General features: G+C 45.5%; 1 pseudogene; it reads right to left on the bottom strand.

Annotated features, from left to right (window-relative positions):
• Positions 1 to 5055: 5055 nt before the first annotated feature.
• Positions 5056 to 12206, bottom strand: LOC125516381 (annotated as a pseudogene).
• Between the last annotated feature and the right edge of the window lie 4533 nt (positions 12207 to 16739).

Consider the following 16739-nt stretch of genomic DNA (forward strand, 5'->3'; position numbering starts at 1 on the left):
ACGGAGAAGCTGTTCTGGTCTCAGTATACTGGGACCGAACACCCGGTGCCTATGAGCGACCAGCTGAAGCAGCTGGTCGAGCTACACAAAGCGGCCGAACAGGCCATGAAGGGCTTTATAGTCCGGCTGTGGCCTGGCGACGCCCTTCCGAACAGCTACTTCGGCCTGGTGAGGCAGCTTGTGGACGCCTGCCCACGGCTGGAGGTCGTCAAGCGGTCTGTCTGCATCAAAGGTGCACGCTGGGCTTTCGCCCGCGTGAAGGTGCAATGGGCCAAGCTAGACGTCGTGAAGCTGATCAAGGAGGGACCACCGCAGGGCAAGGAGCATTGCACCCCCGAAATTTATTATGAGGGTGTCCTGAAGGGTGCCCGTCTTGTAGCGGACGAATGTTCAAAGGATGTAATATTTGAGTAAACTTGCTCGTGTGATCCTGTATGATGAAAACTTGTTTCATATGCGCTATGCAACGCTTGTTTGAATTTAAAATATTATCTTCTGTTTGGCCTTTTATCCAATCTGAGATATGGCTAGTCCTCGGCTTCTGCCCCCATGCCGCGAGTGCTGGGGTGTTCAGGATAAACCTGAGCACTCTTGTTCCCATTTTTGGGTCCTTCAAGGGAGGTTCTCAGCACAGCGAACAAGGCAACCGGACTAATAATGCTTTATCACTCTCACTTAGCCATAGAATTCTATAATTTTAAATTTCGGCGAAGCCCCTGGTATTCGGAAGGCCAAATTCGGGGCGCGATACATGCCTTTAAGCCGGTTAGGACCGGCTCCTCGCTCTAAGCGGCATAAGTCTTTAGGGACTCGAAACCTCGCCGAACAGCGACCAGTCTCTCGCCTTATCATGACAGTCAGTTTTAGCTCTCTCTACTGAGGTGCTTAGCCCAGCAGAACCGGGGCACAATCGCACTAGTTCTCCTAGCGCTACCTTAGCCGATAGAGCGGAATGTAAGGTACCAAAACATAGGAGCCGGGCAAACCCAACATTTGACCAAAGACATGATTCGGAGCTAATGCATATAATGCTATAAGTTTGGGGTGCCACACTTGTGAAAGTGTTTGGACTTCTCACACCATATTCTGGGGTACTTAAGCCCCTAGTGTGTTGGCCGTACCAAAGTGTACGGTTGCAAGGTGTCATTAATGAACACAGACACACACATATATATATATATAACAAGAATGCAATAATAGTCGTAATGTTATGCGTTGTTTATTCAAAGAGGTGCGTTAAAGCAGAATGATACGGATAGTGCGATAAGCAAAAAGTAGGACTATGTCCCTTCCAAGGGCAAGCTAAGGAATAGTATTAAAGCAAATATTTCACTCGTTATCGTAATCCACCTGGGAGTTCCGTGGTGTGACGTAGCTTTCTGCCTCTCTTGGTTGCTGCATCATGTGTTCGGCAATCATGCTGCCGGACAAGGTTTCCAGAGATTAAAGTCCTGAAAGAGAAAAATAACAAAGCGGGAAGCCCCTAGTGCGGTTTAGGCCGCCTCTTGGAGCGTGCCGTAGTTGTGCCCCCCTCCCCACCTGTGCCCATGGTATTTTTAATGCGTAATTATGTACGCATGGCACGGATTTCGCCGCTTGGCTGGGACTGGGGTGGGGGCCGCATTGCTACGCGAGCTCAGATCGTGCCAGGCGGTCTAGTTGCCGATTACTCCGAGCACGCTTGAAGGTGTCCAGGTCTTGAGACGCCGAACTGGTGGATTGCCTTGAGAGGCTGCTTTGCACTTCTGCTGCGAAGGCCGCAGTGTGCTCCTCCGTTCGGAGAGAGCGCTCTGTGTTTCCATTAACTGTAATAACCCCACGAGGTCCTGGCATCTTGAGCTTGAGGTATGCATAATGCGGTTCGCCCGAGCAGTGCATGATAACCACTGCGGAACGGGACTATATCGAAGATTAATTCTTCGCTTCAGAAGTTATCCGGGGATCCAAAGACCACTTCCAGTGTAATTGAACCTATGCAATGGGCCTCTACACCTGGAATGACGCCTTTAAAGGTCGTTTTTGTGGGTTTGATCCTTGAGGGGTCTATACCCATTTTGTGCACTGTGTCCTGATAAAGCAGGTTCAGGCTGCTGCCGCCATCCATAAGGACTCGAGTGAGGTGAAATCCGTCAATGATTGGGTCTAGGACCAGTGCGGCGAATCCGCCATGACGGATACTAGTGGGGTGGTCCCTGCGATCGAAGGTGATCGGACAGGAGGACCATGGGTTGAACTTTGGGGCGACTGGCTCCAACGCATATACGTCCCTGAGCGCACGCTTCCACTCCCTCTTGGGGATGTGGGTTGCATATATCATGTTCACCGTCCGCACTTGTGGGGGGAACCTCTTCTGTCCTCTGGTGTTCGGCTGCCGGGGCTCTTCCTCGTCATCGCTATGTGGCCCCTTATCTTTGTCTTCGACAATTAACTTGCCGGCCTGCTTGAACACCCAACAATCCCTGTTGGTGTGGTTGTCTGGCTTGTCGGGGGTGCCGTGTATTTGACACGAGCGATCGAGTATACGGTCCAAACTGGACGGGCCCGGAGTGCTTCTTTTGAATGGCTTTTTCCGCTGACTGGGTTTAGAGCCTTTGAATCTGGCACTGACTGCCGTATCTTCAGTATTGTCGCTGTTAATGCGGTGCTTATGTTTGTTGCGACGTGACCTGCTATTGCCGTCCTTGGTATCCGAATTACCATGGTTCTTTGACATATTATTACTGCGAGCCAGCCAGCTGTCTTCTCCCGCACAAAAGCGGGTCATGAGTTGTTGGAAATATGCCCTAGAGGCAATAATAAATTGGTTATTATTATATTTCCTTGTTCATGATAATCGTTTATTATCCATGCTAGAATTGTATTGATAGGAAACTCAGATACATGTGTGGATACATAGACAACACCATGTCCCTAGTAAGCCTCTAGTTGACTAGCTCGTTGACCAATAGATGGTTACGGTTTCCTGACCATGGACATTGGATGTCGTTGATAACGGGATCACATCATTAGGAGAATGATATGATGCACAAGACCCAATCCTAAGCCTAGCACAAGATCATGTAGTTCATATGCTAAAGCTTTTCTAATGTCAAGTATCATTTCCTTAGACCATGAGATTGTGCAACTCCCAGATACCGTAGGAGTGCTTTGGGTGTGCCAAACGTCACAACGTAACTGGGTGGCTATAAAGGTATACTACAGGTATCTCCGAAAGTGTCTGTTGGGTTGGCACGAATCGAGACTGGGATTTGTCACTCCGTGTAAACGGAGAGGTATCTCTGGGCCCACTCGGTAGGACATCATCATAATGTGCACAATGTGATCAAGGAGTTGATCACGGGATGATGTGTTACGGAACGAGTAAAAGAGACTTGCCAGTAACGAGATTGAACCAGGTATCGGGATACCGACGATCGAATCTCGGGCAAGTATCGTACCGCTAGACGAAGGGAATTGTATACGGGATTGATTAAGTCCTTGACATCATGGTTCATCCGATGAGATCATCGTGGAGCATGTGGGAGCCAACATGGGTATCCAGATCCCGCTGTTGGTTATTAACCGGAGAGTTGTCTCGGTCATGTCTGCATGACTCCCGAACCCGTAGGGTCTACACACTTAAGGTTCGATGATGCTAGGGTTATAGGGAAAGTATGTACGCAGTTACCAAATGTTGTTTGGAGTCCCGGATGAGATCCCGGACGTCATGAGGAGTTCCGGAATGGTCCGAAGGTAAAGATTGATATATAGGAAGTATGGTTTTGGCCACCGGAAGTGTTCCGGGCATCACCGGCAGTGTACCGGGACCACCGGAGGGGTCCGGGGGTCCACCGGGAGGGGCCACCAGCCCCGGAGGCTTGCGTGGGCCATAAGTGGGAAGGGACCAGCCCCTATATGGGCTGGGGCGCCTCCCACCAAGGCCCAAGGTGTCCTCAAGAGGAGAGGGGGCAAACCCTAGGCACAGATGGGCCCTAAGGCCCACCCTAGGTGCGCCCCCTCTCTCCCCCCCTTGGCCGCCTCCCAGATGGGATCTGGGGGCTGCCGCCACCCCTAGGGAGGGAACCCTAGGTGGGGGCGCAGCCCCTCCCCTTCCCCCTATATATACTTGAGGTTTGGGGCTGCCCAAGACATGTGATTTGCTCTCCCTCTTGGCGCAGCCCTACCTCTCTCCCTCCTCGTCTCTCGTAGTGCTTGGCAAAGCCCTGCTGGAGTCCCGCGCTCCTCCACCATCACCACGCCGTCGTGCTGCTGCTGGATGGAGTCTTCCCCAACCTCTCCTTCTCCCCTTGCTGGATCAAGGCGTAGGAGACGTCATCGGGCTGTACGTGTGTTGAACACGGAGGTGCCGTCCGTTCGGCACTAGGATCATCAGTGATTTGGATCACGACGAGTACGACTCCATCAACCCTGTTCACTTGAACGCTTCCGCTTAGCGATCTACAAGGGTATGTAGATGCACTCTCCTTCCCCTCGTTGCTAGATTACTCCATAGATTGATCTTGGTGATGCATAGAAAATTTTGAATTTCTGCTACGTTCCCCAACATGAGTGTCATGAGGGCTGCCATAGATTTCGGCTTTTCCTAACCAAGGTGTCGGGCTAGCCACTCGTCGCGAATGTTGTGTTTGAAAGCTGCTAAGGCCTCCGCATCCGGACAGTCGACAATTTGATTTTTCTTTGTTAGGAACCGAGTCCAGAATTGCCTGGCCGATTCTTCTGGCTGCTGAATAATGTGGCTCAAGTCATCGGCATCTGGTGGTCGCACATAAATGCCCTGAAAGTTGTCGAGGAATGCGGCTTCCAGATCTTCCCAATAGCTAATGGACTTTGCTGGCAGGCTGTTAAGCCAATGCCGCGCTGGTCCTTTGAGCTTTAGTGGGAGGTATTTGATGGCGTGTAAGTCATCACCACGGGCCATATTGATGTGGAGGAGGTAATCCTCGATCCATACCGCAGGATCTGTTGTGCCGTCGTATGATTCAATACGCTTTCCTTTTGATGTTGGAGCACCAAAGCCCAAGAACGAATCAACAAAGGAAGGAAATCCCCCAAAATATCATGAAAAAATCACCATTAATTTGCATTAGTTGACAGGTGGACAGTTGTCAGACCCAACCCAGCTGCATGCTGCGTCTTTGAGCACACCATGCTGTTTCATCATCTCTCTAACTTGGTGCATAGAGTCCCATTTTCCGGCGGCCGCAAGGGTGTTGGAGAAGGCCATGTAGGCGCCCGGTCTCCCGGCGCGGCTCAACTCAAATACCTCCCTTGACGCAACATTGGCAATGTCCACGTCGCCGTGCAGGGTGGCCGCCCCGAGGAGGGCCGCCCACACGTCAGAGTTTGGCCTCGCTGGTATCCCCCTGACGAAATCGTATGCCTGGCGCACACTGCCGAACCTGCCCAATAGGTCCATCATGCAAGCATAGTGTTCCATCCGTGGTTTGAGAGAGCAGTCGTGCTCCATGCTCTGGAACACCTCCTGGCCTCAGGACAGCAGTCCGGCACGCGCGCACGCCGACAGGGTGCTCAAGAATGTGGCATGATTTGGCCTGACGCCCTACTGCTGCCCCCGCATCTCCTCCAACAGCAAGAGAGCCTCGTCTGAAAGGCCGTTCTTCCCATACCCGTCGATCATCGGAGTCCATGTGATGACGTTCCTCTCTGCCATCCCGTCAAACACCCTCCGCCCCTCCTCAACTCGGCCGCACTTGGAGTACATGTCGAGCAGCGCACTCCCCACCTTGATGTCAGAGATGACCTTGCTCTTGATGACCTAGCAGTGCACCTGCTCCTCGAGCTCCGGCGACGACAAGAGCGAGCATGCGCCAAGCACGCTCACGCATGTCGACACCGTCGGCCGGAACCTCGCTCGCTGCATCGCCTTGAACACCTCCAGCATTGCGTTGTACACCACGACGTCCTTGTCCTCCATCCCGTTGAATATGGCCTCGGCGTCCCTATACAGCCCTTGGTTCATGCAGCCGACGATCAGCGCCATCGAGCACACCACGCTCGGCTTAGGCACCATGTCGTACACCCGCCGAGCATAGCCCAGCGACGCGTTCTTCATGTAGGCGTCCACCAACGCCGCGACGAGGATGTCTAAGCCATCTCTAAAGCATAACCCCAAAACGATAGCGGTAAATCAGTAAGAGGCATCATAGATCGTACCATATCTAGTAAAGTATGATTACGATGTTTGGACACACCATTATACTGTGGTGTTCCCGGTGGCGTGAGTTGCGAAACTATTCCGCATTGTTTCAAATGAAGACCAAGCTCGTAACTCAAATATTCTCCTCCACGATCAGATTGTAGAAACTTTATTTTCTTGTTACGATGATTTTCCACTTCACTCTGAAATTCTTTGAACTTTTGAAATGTTTTAGACTTATGTTTCATTAAGTAGATATACCCATATCTACTCAAATCATCTGTGAAGGTGAGAAAATAACGATATCCGCAATGAGCTTCAATGTTCATTGGACCACATACATCAGTATGTATGATTTCCAATAACTCTGTTGCTCGCTCCATTGTTCTGGAGAACGGAGTTTTAGTCATCTTGCCCATGAGGTATGGTTCGCAAGTACCAAGCGATTCATAATCAACAGAAGTCCATCAGAATGGAGTTTCTTCATGCGCTTTACACCAATATGACCCAAACGGCAGTGCCACAAATAAGTTGCACTATCATTATCAACTCTGCATCTTTTGGCTTCAATACTATGAACATGTGTATCTCTACTATCAAGATTTAGTAAAAATAGACCACTCATCAAGGGTGCATGACCATAAAACATATTACTCATATAAATAGAACAACCATATTCTCTAATTTAAATGAATAACCGTCTCACATCAAACAAGATCCAGATATAATGTTCATGCTCAACGCAGGCACCAAATAACAATTATTTAGGTCTAAAACTAATTCCGAAGGTAGATGTAGAGGTAGTGTGCCAACGGTGATCACATCGACTTTGGAACCATTTCCCACACGCATCGTCACCTCGTCCTTAGCCAATCTTGCTTAATCCGTAGCCCCTATTTTGAGTTGCAAATGTTAGAAACTGAACCACTATCAAATACCCAGGCACTACTGCGAGCATTAGTAAGGTACGCATCAATAACATGTATATCAAATATACCTTTCATTTTGCCATCCTTCTTCTCCGCTAAATACTTGGGGCAGTTCCGCTTCCAGTGACCAGTCCCTTTGCAGTAGAAGCACTCAGTCTCAGGTTTAGGTCCAGACTTGGGTTTCTTCACTTGAGCAGCAACTGGCTTGCTGTTCTTCTTGAAGTTCCCCTTCTTCCCTTTACCCTTTTTCTTGAAACTGGTGGTCTTGTTGACCATCAACACTTGATGCTCCTTCTTGATTTCTACCTCCGCAGCCTTTAGCAATGCGAAGAGCTCAGGAATCGTCTTATCCATCCATTGCATATTATAGTTCATCACGAAGCTCTTGTAGCTTGGTGACAGTGATTGAAGAACTCTATCAATGACACTATCATCAGGAAGATTAACTCCCAACTGAGTCAAGTGGTTGTGGTACCCAGACATTCTGAGTATATGTTCACTGATAGAACTATTCTCCTCCATCTTGCAGCTGTAGAACTTATTGGAGACTTCATATCTCTCAATCCAGGCATTTGCTTGAAATATTAACTTCAACTCCTGGAACATCTCATATGCTCCATGATGTTCAAAACATCGTTGAAGTCCAGGTTCTAAGCCGTAAAGCATGGCACACTGAACTATCGAGTAGTCATCAGCTTTGCTCTGCCAGGTGTTCACAACATCTGGCGTTGCTCCTGTAGCGGGTTTGTCACCTAGCGGTGCTTCCGGGGCGTAATTCTTCTGTGCAGCAATGAGGATAATCCTCAAGTTACAGACCCGTCCGTGTAGTTGCTACCATCATCTTTCGACTTAGCTTTCTCTAGGAACGCATTAAAATTCAACGAAACAACAACACGGGCCGTTTATCTACAACAACATAGACATGAAAAATACTATCAGGTACTAAGTTCATGATAAATTAAAGTTCAATTAATCAAATTACTTAAGAACTCCCACTTAGATAGACATCCCTCTAATCATCTAAGTGATCATGTGATCCATATCAACTAAACCATGTCCGATCATCACGTGAGATGGAGTAGTTTTCAATGGTGAACATCACTATGTTGATCATATCTACTATATGATTCACGCTCGACCTTTCGGTCTCAGTGTTCCGAGGCCATATCTGCATATGCTAGGCTCATCAAGTTTAACCCGAGTATTCAACGTGTGCAAAACTGGCTTGCACCCGTTGTATGTGAACGTAGAGCTTATCACACCCGATCATCACGTGGTGTCTCGGCACGACGAACTGTAGCAACGGTGCATACTCAAGGAGAACACTTATACCTTGAAATTTAGTGAGAGATCATCTTATAATGCTACCGCCGAACTAAGCAAAATAAGATGCATAAAGGATAAACATCACATGCAATCAATATAAGTGATATGATATGGCCATCATCATCTTGTGCCTTTGATCTCCATCTCCAAAGCACCGTCATGATCACCATCGTCACCGGCTTGACACCTTGATCTCCATCGAAGCATCGTTGTCGTCTCGCCAACTATTGCTTCTATGACTATTGCTACCGCTTAGTGATAAAGTAAAGCAATTACATGGCGATTGCATTTGATACAATAAAGCGACAACCATATGGCTCCTGCCAGTTGCCGATAACTGTGTTACAAAACATGATCATCTCATACAATAAAGTTTAGCATCATGTTTTGACCAAATCACATCACAATATGCCCTGCAAAAACAAGTTAGACGTCCTCTACTTTGTTGTTGCAAGTTTTACGTGGCTGCTACGGGCTGAGCAAGAACCGTTCTTACCTATGCATCAAAAACCACAATGCAGTATAGTGATTGCTTTTTGATCTTCGGAAAGAACCCTATTCATTGAATCTGATTCAACTAAAGTTGGAGAAACTGACACCCACCAGCCACCTGTGTGCGAAGCACGTTGGTAGAACCAGTCTTGCGTAAGCGTAGCGTAATGTCGGTCTGGGACACTTCATCCAACAATACCGCTGAATCAATAATCAACTAGTGACAGCGAGCAATATGTATATACCCACACCCACAAGTCCTTTGTGTTCTACTCATGCATATAACATCTACAGATAAGCCTGGCTCTGATACCACTGTAGGGAACGCAGTAATTTCAAAAAAATTCCTACGCACACGCAAGACCATGGTGATGCATAGCAACGAGAGGGGAGAGTTTTGTCTACGTGCCCTCGTAGACCATAAGCGGAAGCGTTATGACAATGCGGTTGATGTAGTCATACGTCTTCTCGATCGACCGATCCTAGTTCCACATGTACGACACCTCCGCGATCTGCACACGTTCAGCTCGGTGACGTCCCACGAACTCACGATCCAGCAGGGTGTCGAGGGAGAGCTTCGTCAGCACGACGGTGTGATGACGGTGATGATGATGCTACCGGAACAGGGCTTCGCCTAAGCACTGCTACGATATAACCGAGGTGGATTATGGTGGAGGGGGCACCACACATGGCTGGAAAACAATCAACTTGTGTGTTCTAGGGTGCCCCCTGCCCCCGTATATGAAGGAGCAAGGGAGAGTTCGGCCAGCCCTTGGGGCGCGCCAGGAGAGGAGTAGTCCTCCTCCTAGTAGGAGTAGGACTTCCCTTCCCTACTCCTACTAGGAGGGGGAAAGGAAGGAGGAGAGGGAGAAGGAAAGGGGGGCACCCCCCCCTTCCCTAGTCCAATTCGGACCAGAGGGGGAGGCGGCATGCGGCCTTCCCTCGCCGGCCCTCTCTCTCTCTCCACTAAGGCCCATGTGGCCCATTAGTTCTCCCGGGGGGTTCGGTAACCCTCCGGTACTCCGGTTTTCTCCGAAATCACCCAGAACACTTCCAGTGTCCGAATATAGCCGTCCAATATATCAATCTTTATGTCTCGACCATTTTCAGACTCCTCATCATGTTCGTGATCACATCCGGGACTCCGAACTACCTTAGGTACATCAAAACACATAAACTCATAATACCGATCATCACCGAACGTTAAGCGGGCGGACCCTACGGGTTCGAGAACTATGTAGACATGACCGAGACACGTCTCCGGTCAATAACCAATATCGGAACCTGGATGTCCATATTGGCTCCCACATATTCTACGAAGATCTTTATCGGTCAAACCGCATAACGATATACGTTGTTCCCTTTGTCATCGGTATGTTACTTGCCCAAGATTTGATCGTCTATATCTCAATACCTAGTTAAATCTCGTTACCGGAAAGTCTCTTTACTCGTTTCGTAATGCATTATCCTGCAACTAACTCATTAGTCACATTGCTTGCAAGGCTTATATTGATGTGCATTACCGAGAGGGCCCACGGATACCTCTCCGACAATTGGAGTGACAAATCCTAATCTCGATCTATGCCAACTCAACAAACACCATCGGAGACACCTGTAGAGCACTTTTATAATCACTTAGTTACGTTGTGACGTTTGGTAGCACACAAAGTGTTCCTCCGGTATTCAGGAGTTGCATGATCTCATAGTCATAGGAACATGTATAAGTTATGGAGAAAGATATAGCAACAAACTAAACAATCATCGTGCTAAGTTAAAGGATGGGTCAAGTCAATCACATCATTTTCTAATGATGTGGTCCCGTTAATCAAATGACAGCTCATGTCTATGGTTAGGAAACATAACCATCATTGATTCAACGAGCTAGTCAAGTAGAGGCAAACTAGTGACACTCTGTTTGTCTATATATTCACACATGTACTAAGTTTCCGATTAATACAATTCTAGCATGAATAATAAACATTTATCATGATATAAGGAAATATAACTAACAACTTTATTATTGCCTCTAGGGCATATTTCCTTCACCCCTCCCCCCGGGCTAGTGCTCCTCATGAGTGTTGATCCAACCTGTGAACCGCCGGTGACCGCCAGGGGCAACTCTGGATTGGCCTACCGGAAGTTTGGACAATCCGACCGTGGCCTGAGACGAGATACGCGTGGCTACTATCAGGGTGTCGGCACGTCGGGAGATCTTGTTGGACTAATTTTACCATTGTTGAAATATCTTGTGCACCGGGATTCCGAGTCTGATCGAAGGGTCCCGCGATTGAGGATTGTCTCCGCCGATCATGAGCTTGTCATGGGCTAAGTTGGAACACCCTTGTAGGGTTTAAACTTTCGAGAGTCGTGCCTGCGGTTATGTGGCAGATGGGAATTTGTTAATATCCAGTTGTAGAGAACTTGACACTTGACTTAATTAAAAGACACCAACCGCGTGTGTACCTGTGATGGTCTCTTTTCGACAAGGTTCGGGAAGAGAACACGGTGGGGTTATGTTTGAATGTAAGTAGTTCAGGATCACTTCTTGATCACTTCTAGTTTACGAACGTTGCGTGGTTTCTCATCTTACTCTTGTACTCGTATGTTAGCCACCATACTTTGCTTAGTGCTTGCTGCAGCTCCTCCTCATAAACACATCCTACCCTTAAGCTTAAATAGTCTTGATCTCGCGGGTTTTGAGATTGTTGAGTCCTCCTGACTCATAGATACTACCAAAATAGTTGCAGGTGCCGATGATACCAATGCAGGTGACGCAACCGAGCTCAAGTGGGAGTTCGACGAGGACCTTGGCCGTTACTATGTTTCGTTTCCAGATGATCAGTAGTGGTGCCCAGTTGGGACGATCGTGATTTAGCATTTGGGGTTGTCTTCTTTTTATTTGGTTCTGTCCGTAGTTGGACTATGTGTGTACTCTGAATGATGTATGAATTATTTGATTATTGTGTGACATGGCGATTGTAAGCCAACTATTTATTTATCCTTATTCTTGTACATGGGATTGTGTGAAGATGACCCTTCTTACAACAAAACCAAAATGCGGTTATGCCTCTAAGTCGTGCCTCGGCACGTGAGAGATATAGCCACATCTTGGGCGTTACACCAGACTAAGATCATAATTCATGAAAAAAAAATACTGGTGCGTAGTGCTACCTGCTGCCAATATCTTTAATCCTAGTCATCTGGCTAGCGGCCTCTAATTGTATTCTGAATTTCTGATGATCTAATCCGCCTGCCTCTAGTAATATCCGAACAGCAGACTGTAGAACAGTGGATAGCGCCATCGTCGTGGCGAGCTGCCACTCCGGCAATTTGCAAACGCCCTAACCGGGCAAGCAGGACGGACTCGGACGGAGGATGGCATGAGCGGCAGCCGGCGGCAGCGGCAGCCGGATGGCATGAGCGACGCGGTTCGGTGTACTTGGTTCATTGAATATATTTATACTAGATGATGCCCCGAGCGTTGCTGCGGGAATTTTGTATCCCACTATGTTAAGAAAATAAGTGTAAAACTATGGATTCATATAATATGATGCTATTGAAAGTTTTAGATACAAAATAAATGGCTGACGCTGCCCAACTCATACTTGCATAATCATATCACCATAATATATGTGTAATGATGAATAATCACCGAGCATAAGTCCTGAGGGAAATTGACTATAGCTAATCAAAATTTCTTTTAAATCACCCTATACTGCCAGCCATAATCTCCTTTTAACTTCTGATTAGTAATCTCCGTTTCACTTCTCATTAGTAAACGGCAAGCATGCTCTTATGAATTGCTCTGATGACTTGACATGTAAACCTGACAATATCAAGTATAAATATTAAATGAGTAATGTACTGGATTCTTGGTCCATTTAGTCCTGGGAAAAAAACTAAAATCATTGCCATTTCATGTCTAAATCCTCCAATATAACAATGAAGGGATGGTGCAAATCCAAAATCTCATGGTGAAATGTCTGAACAGAACCTGTTCAGAAACCACAACAGGATCTCTAACCTTATGAAATGTCAAATGCTCATGATTCCACATCAGCAACAAATTTTAGATCAAATCTTGCAATGACAGAGTAGAATAGCAAAACATGAATGGGGATCATAGGAATAGAAGAAGAAATTCATTAGGAAATAATGATATTGTCTATATTCTGATGGAAGGAATTGAGGAAAGAATGGACTCACTGAGGCATCAAGGCTATGGATCTAGACGCGACAAAAGCTAGCGACTGCTAATTCCCTCGTCAGGGCTAGATGCCTAGATAGAACTCACCTAACATCCCGGACTCAGATTAATGCTGTCGTTGGCATCCTCACAGCCTCGTCATCCTTGAAGACGTCTACATGGATTCATAGAAGGTGAACAATTGGTCCGGCAATAGGAGTGATGCACACCGAACGGGAGCGCCATCCCCATCATGGGCTGCACACAGCTGAACCGCCGCTGCCTGTTGTGCTGTGGTGAAGGTGAGCGGAGGACAGTCGAGATGCGCCGGTCACCACCACCGCGGGTAGTGTTCCTGACCTTCTGTCGAGTTGAGGCATCCAACATAGTATGAAGTGAAAGAGAGGTATAGATAGAAGGAAGGTGAGAAGAATCCTTGGCAATTTTTTAAGCGTATCGGTGGAGATTTATTCGTTGAGGGAGATGAAGGAACTTCTGGGATGAAAGGTCAGAAGATAACTCCCCGGGTACATTAGTCGGGATGAAAGGTCAAAGAACTTTCCTCATCCTCCCACTGTTAATACTTGTTGGAAGTTGTGGGCTATGCATGCGGTCTACCCTCTAATTCCTCTGCCTTTTCCATAGTGCCGCTCACGATGCATCTTGAGGCTAGAGGGTAGGGACCTATTTATAGACTCCACTTCCAGGCGTTTTATTATTCCACCTGTTTCCGGAAAGATCCGTACGACTCCTGGGCAATGTTACCAACCACGATCAAACATGCTAGTTTTTCGAGTCTAAATATACTAGTCCCTAGCACACATGCGTGAGTCATGTGCCATGATTAGATTCTATATGTGAGATCAACTTTCAATCTTAATCATGTGGGTCAACAGGTTGCAGAGCCGGTCCTGCAAAAACAAACCCAGCTCTTCCACCCTGAGATGTCCCGGGAAAATATGTACGTACATATAAAATTCTAGTAGAGTCGATCCTTATTAATTCCTCTACTGTATTCCATCACGGTCATCCTCAGGACCTCGAGTATTACTTCCTCGAGTGAAACACTGCATCAGTTATTCCCCATCACAAATATTAATAATATGAATAATTCCACATTGAGTTAAATAAATAATAATAATAATATTGAATAAATGTTGAAAGCCACATAAAGATCCAACATCTCCCACTTGGCTGAAACATAGTAATCATATATGAAGTTCCATGTGCAAACATGTTTTGAAAAGAATTCCTGACTGTAGTCAGTGAACCTGCACCACATTAGTATTATTATACAAATAAATAATATACAAATAAATAAAACATACGTACCTGAGTTTAATCATCCCACACCTCGTGTATACAATGGTAACTTCCTCAATTGTGTTTACTTTTAACTAGAAAACTCTGAAATAAGTGACAGGTTGCGATGCACATTCCACGATCATATATGATGTGTGAGATTCCCTTAGCAACACATATTTCCTTCCACCGCTTGAATGCGGCAATAAATTCCGGTAGCTAAGGATGATAGTATAACGAAGATACAAAAAATTCCAGTACCATTATTATCCCGTTTTCCATAGGAGTTCAATTCCTCGCTGAGTTTGGTTCCCTCTATCAAGGTAATTTAACAAGTTTGCAATTTTCCATAGAAATCGTTTCAAAATATTCTCTATGTAGTTCCACTCCCAAACAAAGGAAGCTTCAAACATTCCTTTCATACGAAAGTTAGAACATGATCAAGCTTTCACTTCCATCAATGTGAATTTGTAGATGACCGCCTTGATTCATTTAGAAAAACATATGACCTGCTTTCCATTGATGTGAAGCTTTATAAGACCATACATTAATATATTGGATTAGCAAACCATGTCTTTATTTCCTCTTACCCGAAATTCCAGAGAAAGAACTTCCACAAAGTATATTTCCCTTTGTGTAAAGAATTGAATAACAAGAGTGACATTATAATTAATATTCTAGTGAGCCAACTTTTCTTATATAAAAAAACTCACATACAATGGGCTTGCGGTTGTTGGTAAGGTAATAAGTTCCCAAACTTTATTCTTCCTCATTGAGTTTATTCCTTCCCACATTTCTTCCACCCATAGCTTGCATTGATGGAAAGGTAAAGCTTTCATAGGAGACTTCAATTATTCCTCGGAATTCAGAGTCACTTCCCCCAAAAACACGCCATCATTATCCAGACATGATATTCCAAGTTATTTCCTCCCACTTATCCTAAACATGTTAGTGTCAGGAGTTTCATTTGTAGTTTCCTTCGGGATCAAGAATAGTATGATTGCCAATAATTCCACCGTCATCCATATAAACATTATGCTCCCACTTTCCACCAGTTTTCCTTTTCCAGATCAAAGAAATACCCTTGATCCACTAGAATAAAAAATAACAAATTCCTGGTGTGTGCTTTGTATTAATTGGGAATTTCCTGCCAAGATAAAATACTTCTTTCCAGTCTACAAACCATACAACGAGGAAGTATATATATAAATAAATTCAATTCCTCCATCCAGGTGGAGTATATGGTATATTGCAACAGTGAATGAAGTTCCATGCTCATTACATATTCAGTTGATATATTTCTGAAGTGTACTTCCCCCACCAATCAGTTGTTAAAACTGTGAAATCCTTTAATCAACTGATTTCCCACTTCAGTAAACAATGTGACTTGCACAATAAAAATTTCGACTTGTATTCTGAAAGGTATACATATAATCATAGAAAGTGCAATTATCGATGAGTGAAATGAAATAAACAATCTAACCTCTAGTGGGAGTGTAAAAAAATATACCGTCAGTATATATAAAAGAATGATGTGAAGCTTCTTATCTCCTTCCACCTTAAGAAAAGGTGTGCAAGTTAAATACCCATTATATATGTGCTTCAGAAAACCAAATTCCTCCCACTAAAGTTTTGAATTCCGGAATTAGTAAGCCACTCGATTCGGTTCCATGATATGTGACCAAGTCGTCCATGACAAAAATAATAAATTCCAAGCATGTGTTCCCATTATCATCAGCATTCCTTTCTATGGAGTTATCTTCCCCAGATAACAATTGGGTTTGCTAACTTCCAATGGACCATCAAGAAAGAATAGACGATTGTGTGAAATCCGGCAATGCACTAGTTTTATCATTGAGTAGTATTTCCCCTCTTCCTTTTAAAGATAGTTTTTCATAAACAATGGGTTCCAATATAGAACCATAAATTAAATCCCTTCACATCGAAGTCACATACAAAGGGTCCATTAAGTGAGAGCAATTTTCCTTAATTTTCCACCGAGTGGTTCCCATCTTCCTCCATAAATAAGTAATTGTTAGGCACTTTTTGTATTCCTTCTCCCTCGTGAACGGAGTTTGAGGGCATAATTTCCAATTCCAAGTATATGATATATTGATCCGCCTTATTAATTTTAGCATTTCCTTGGAATTGCTTGCATGCAAGTAGAGGATATATAACCAGAATGCACAACACGGCTATTTAAAAAAAAGTGGTAAATAAAAAAATTCCATTCATACAAATTAGACATACCTTCCTCTTTGCCAATTGCATTGATATATTATTATATCTTCCACTTTGAGGTGTAACTAGTAATATTTGGTCAGATCCTTCCCTCTGAGAGTTTCTA

This window comes from Triticum urartu, chromosome 6, assembly GCF_003073215.2.
Source record: "Triticum urartu cultivar G1812 chromosome 6, Tu2.1, whole genome shotgun sequence".
Classification (NCBI taxonomy): Eukaryota; Viridiplantae; Streptophyta; class Magnoliopsida; order Poales; family Poaceae; genus Triticum; species Triticum urartu.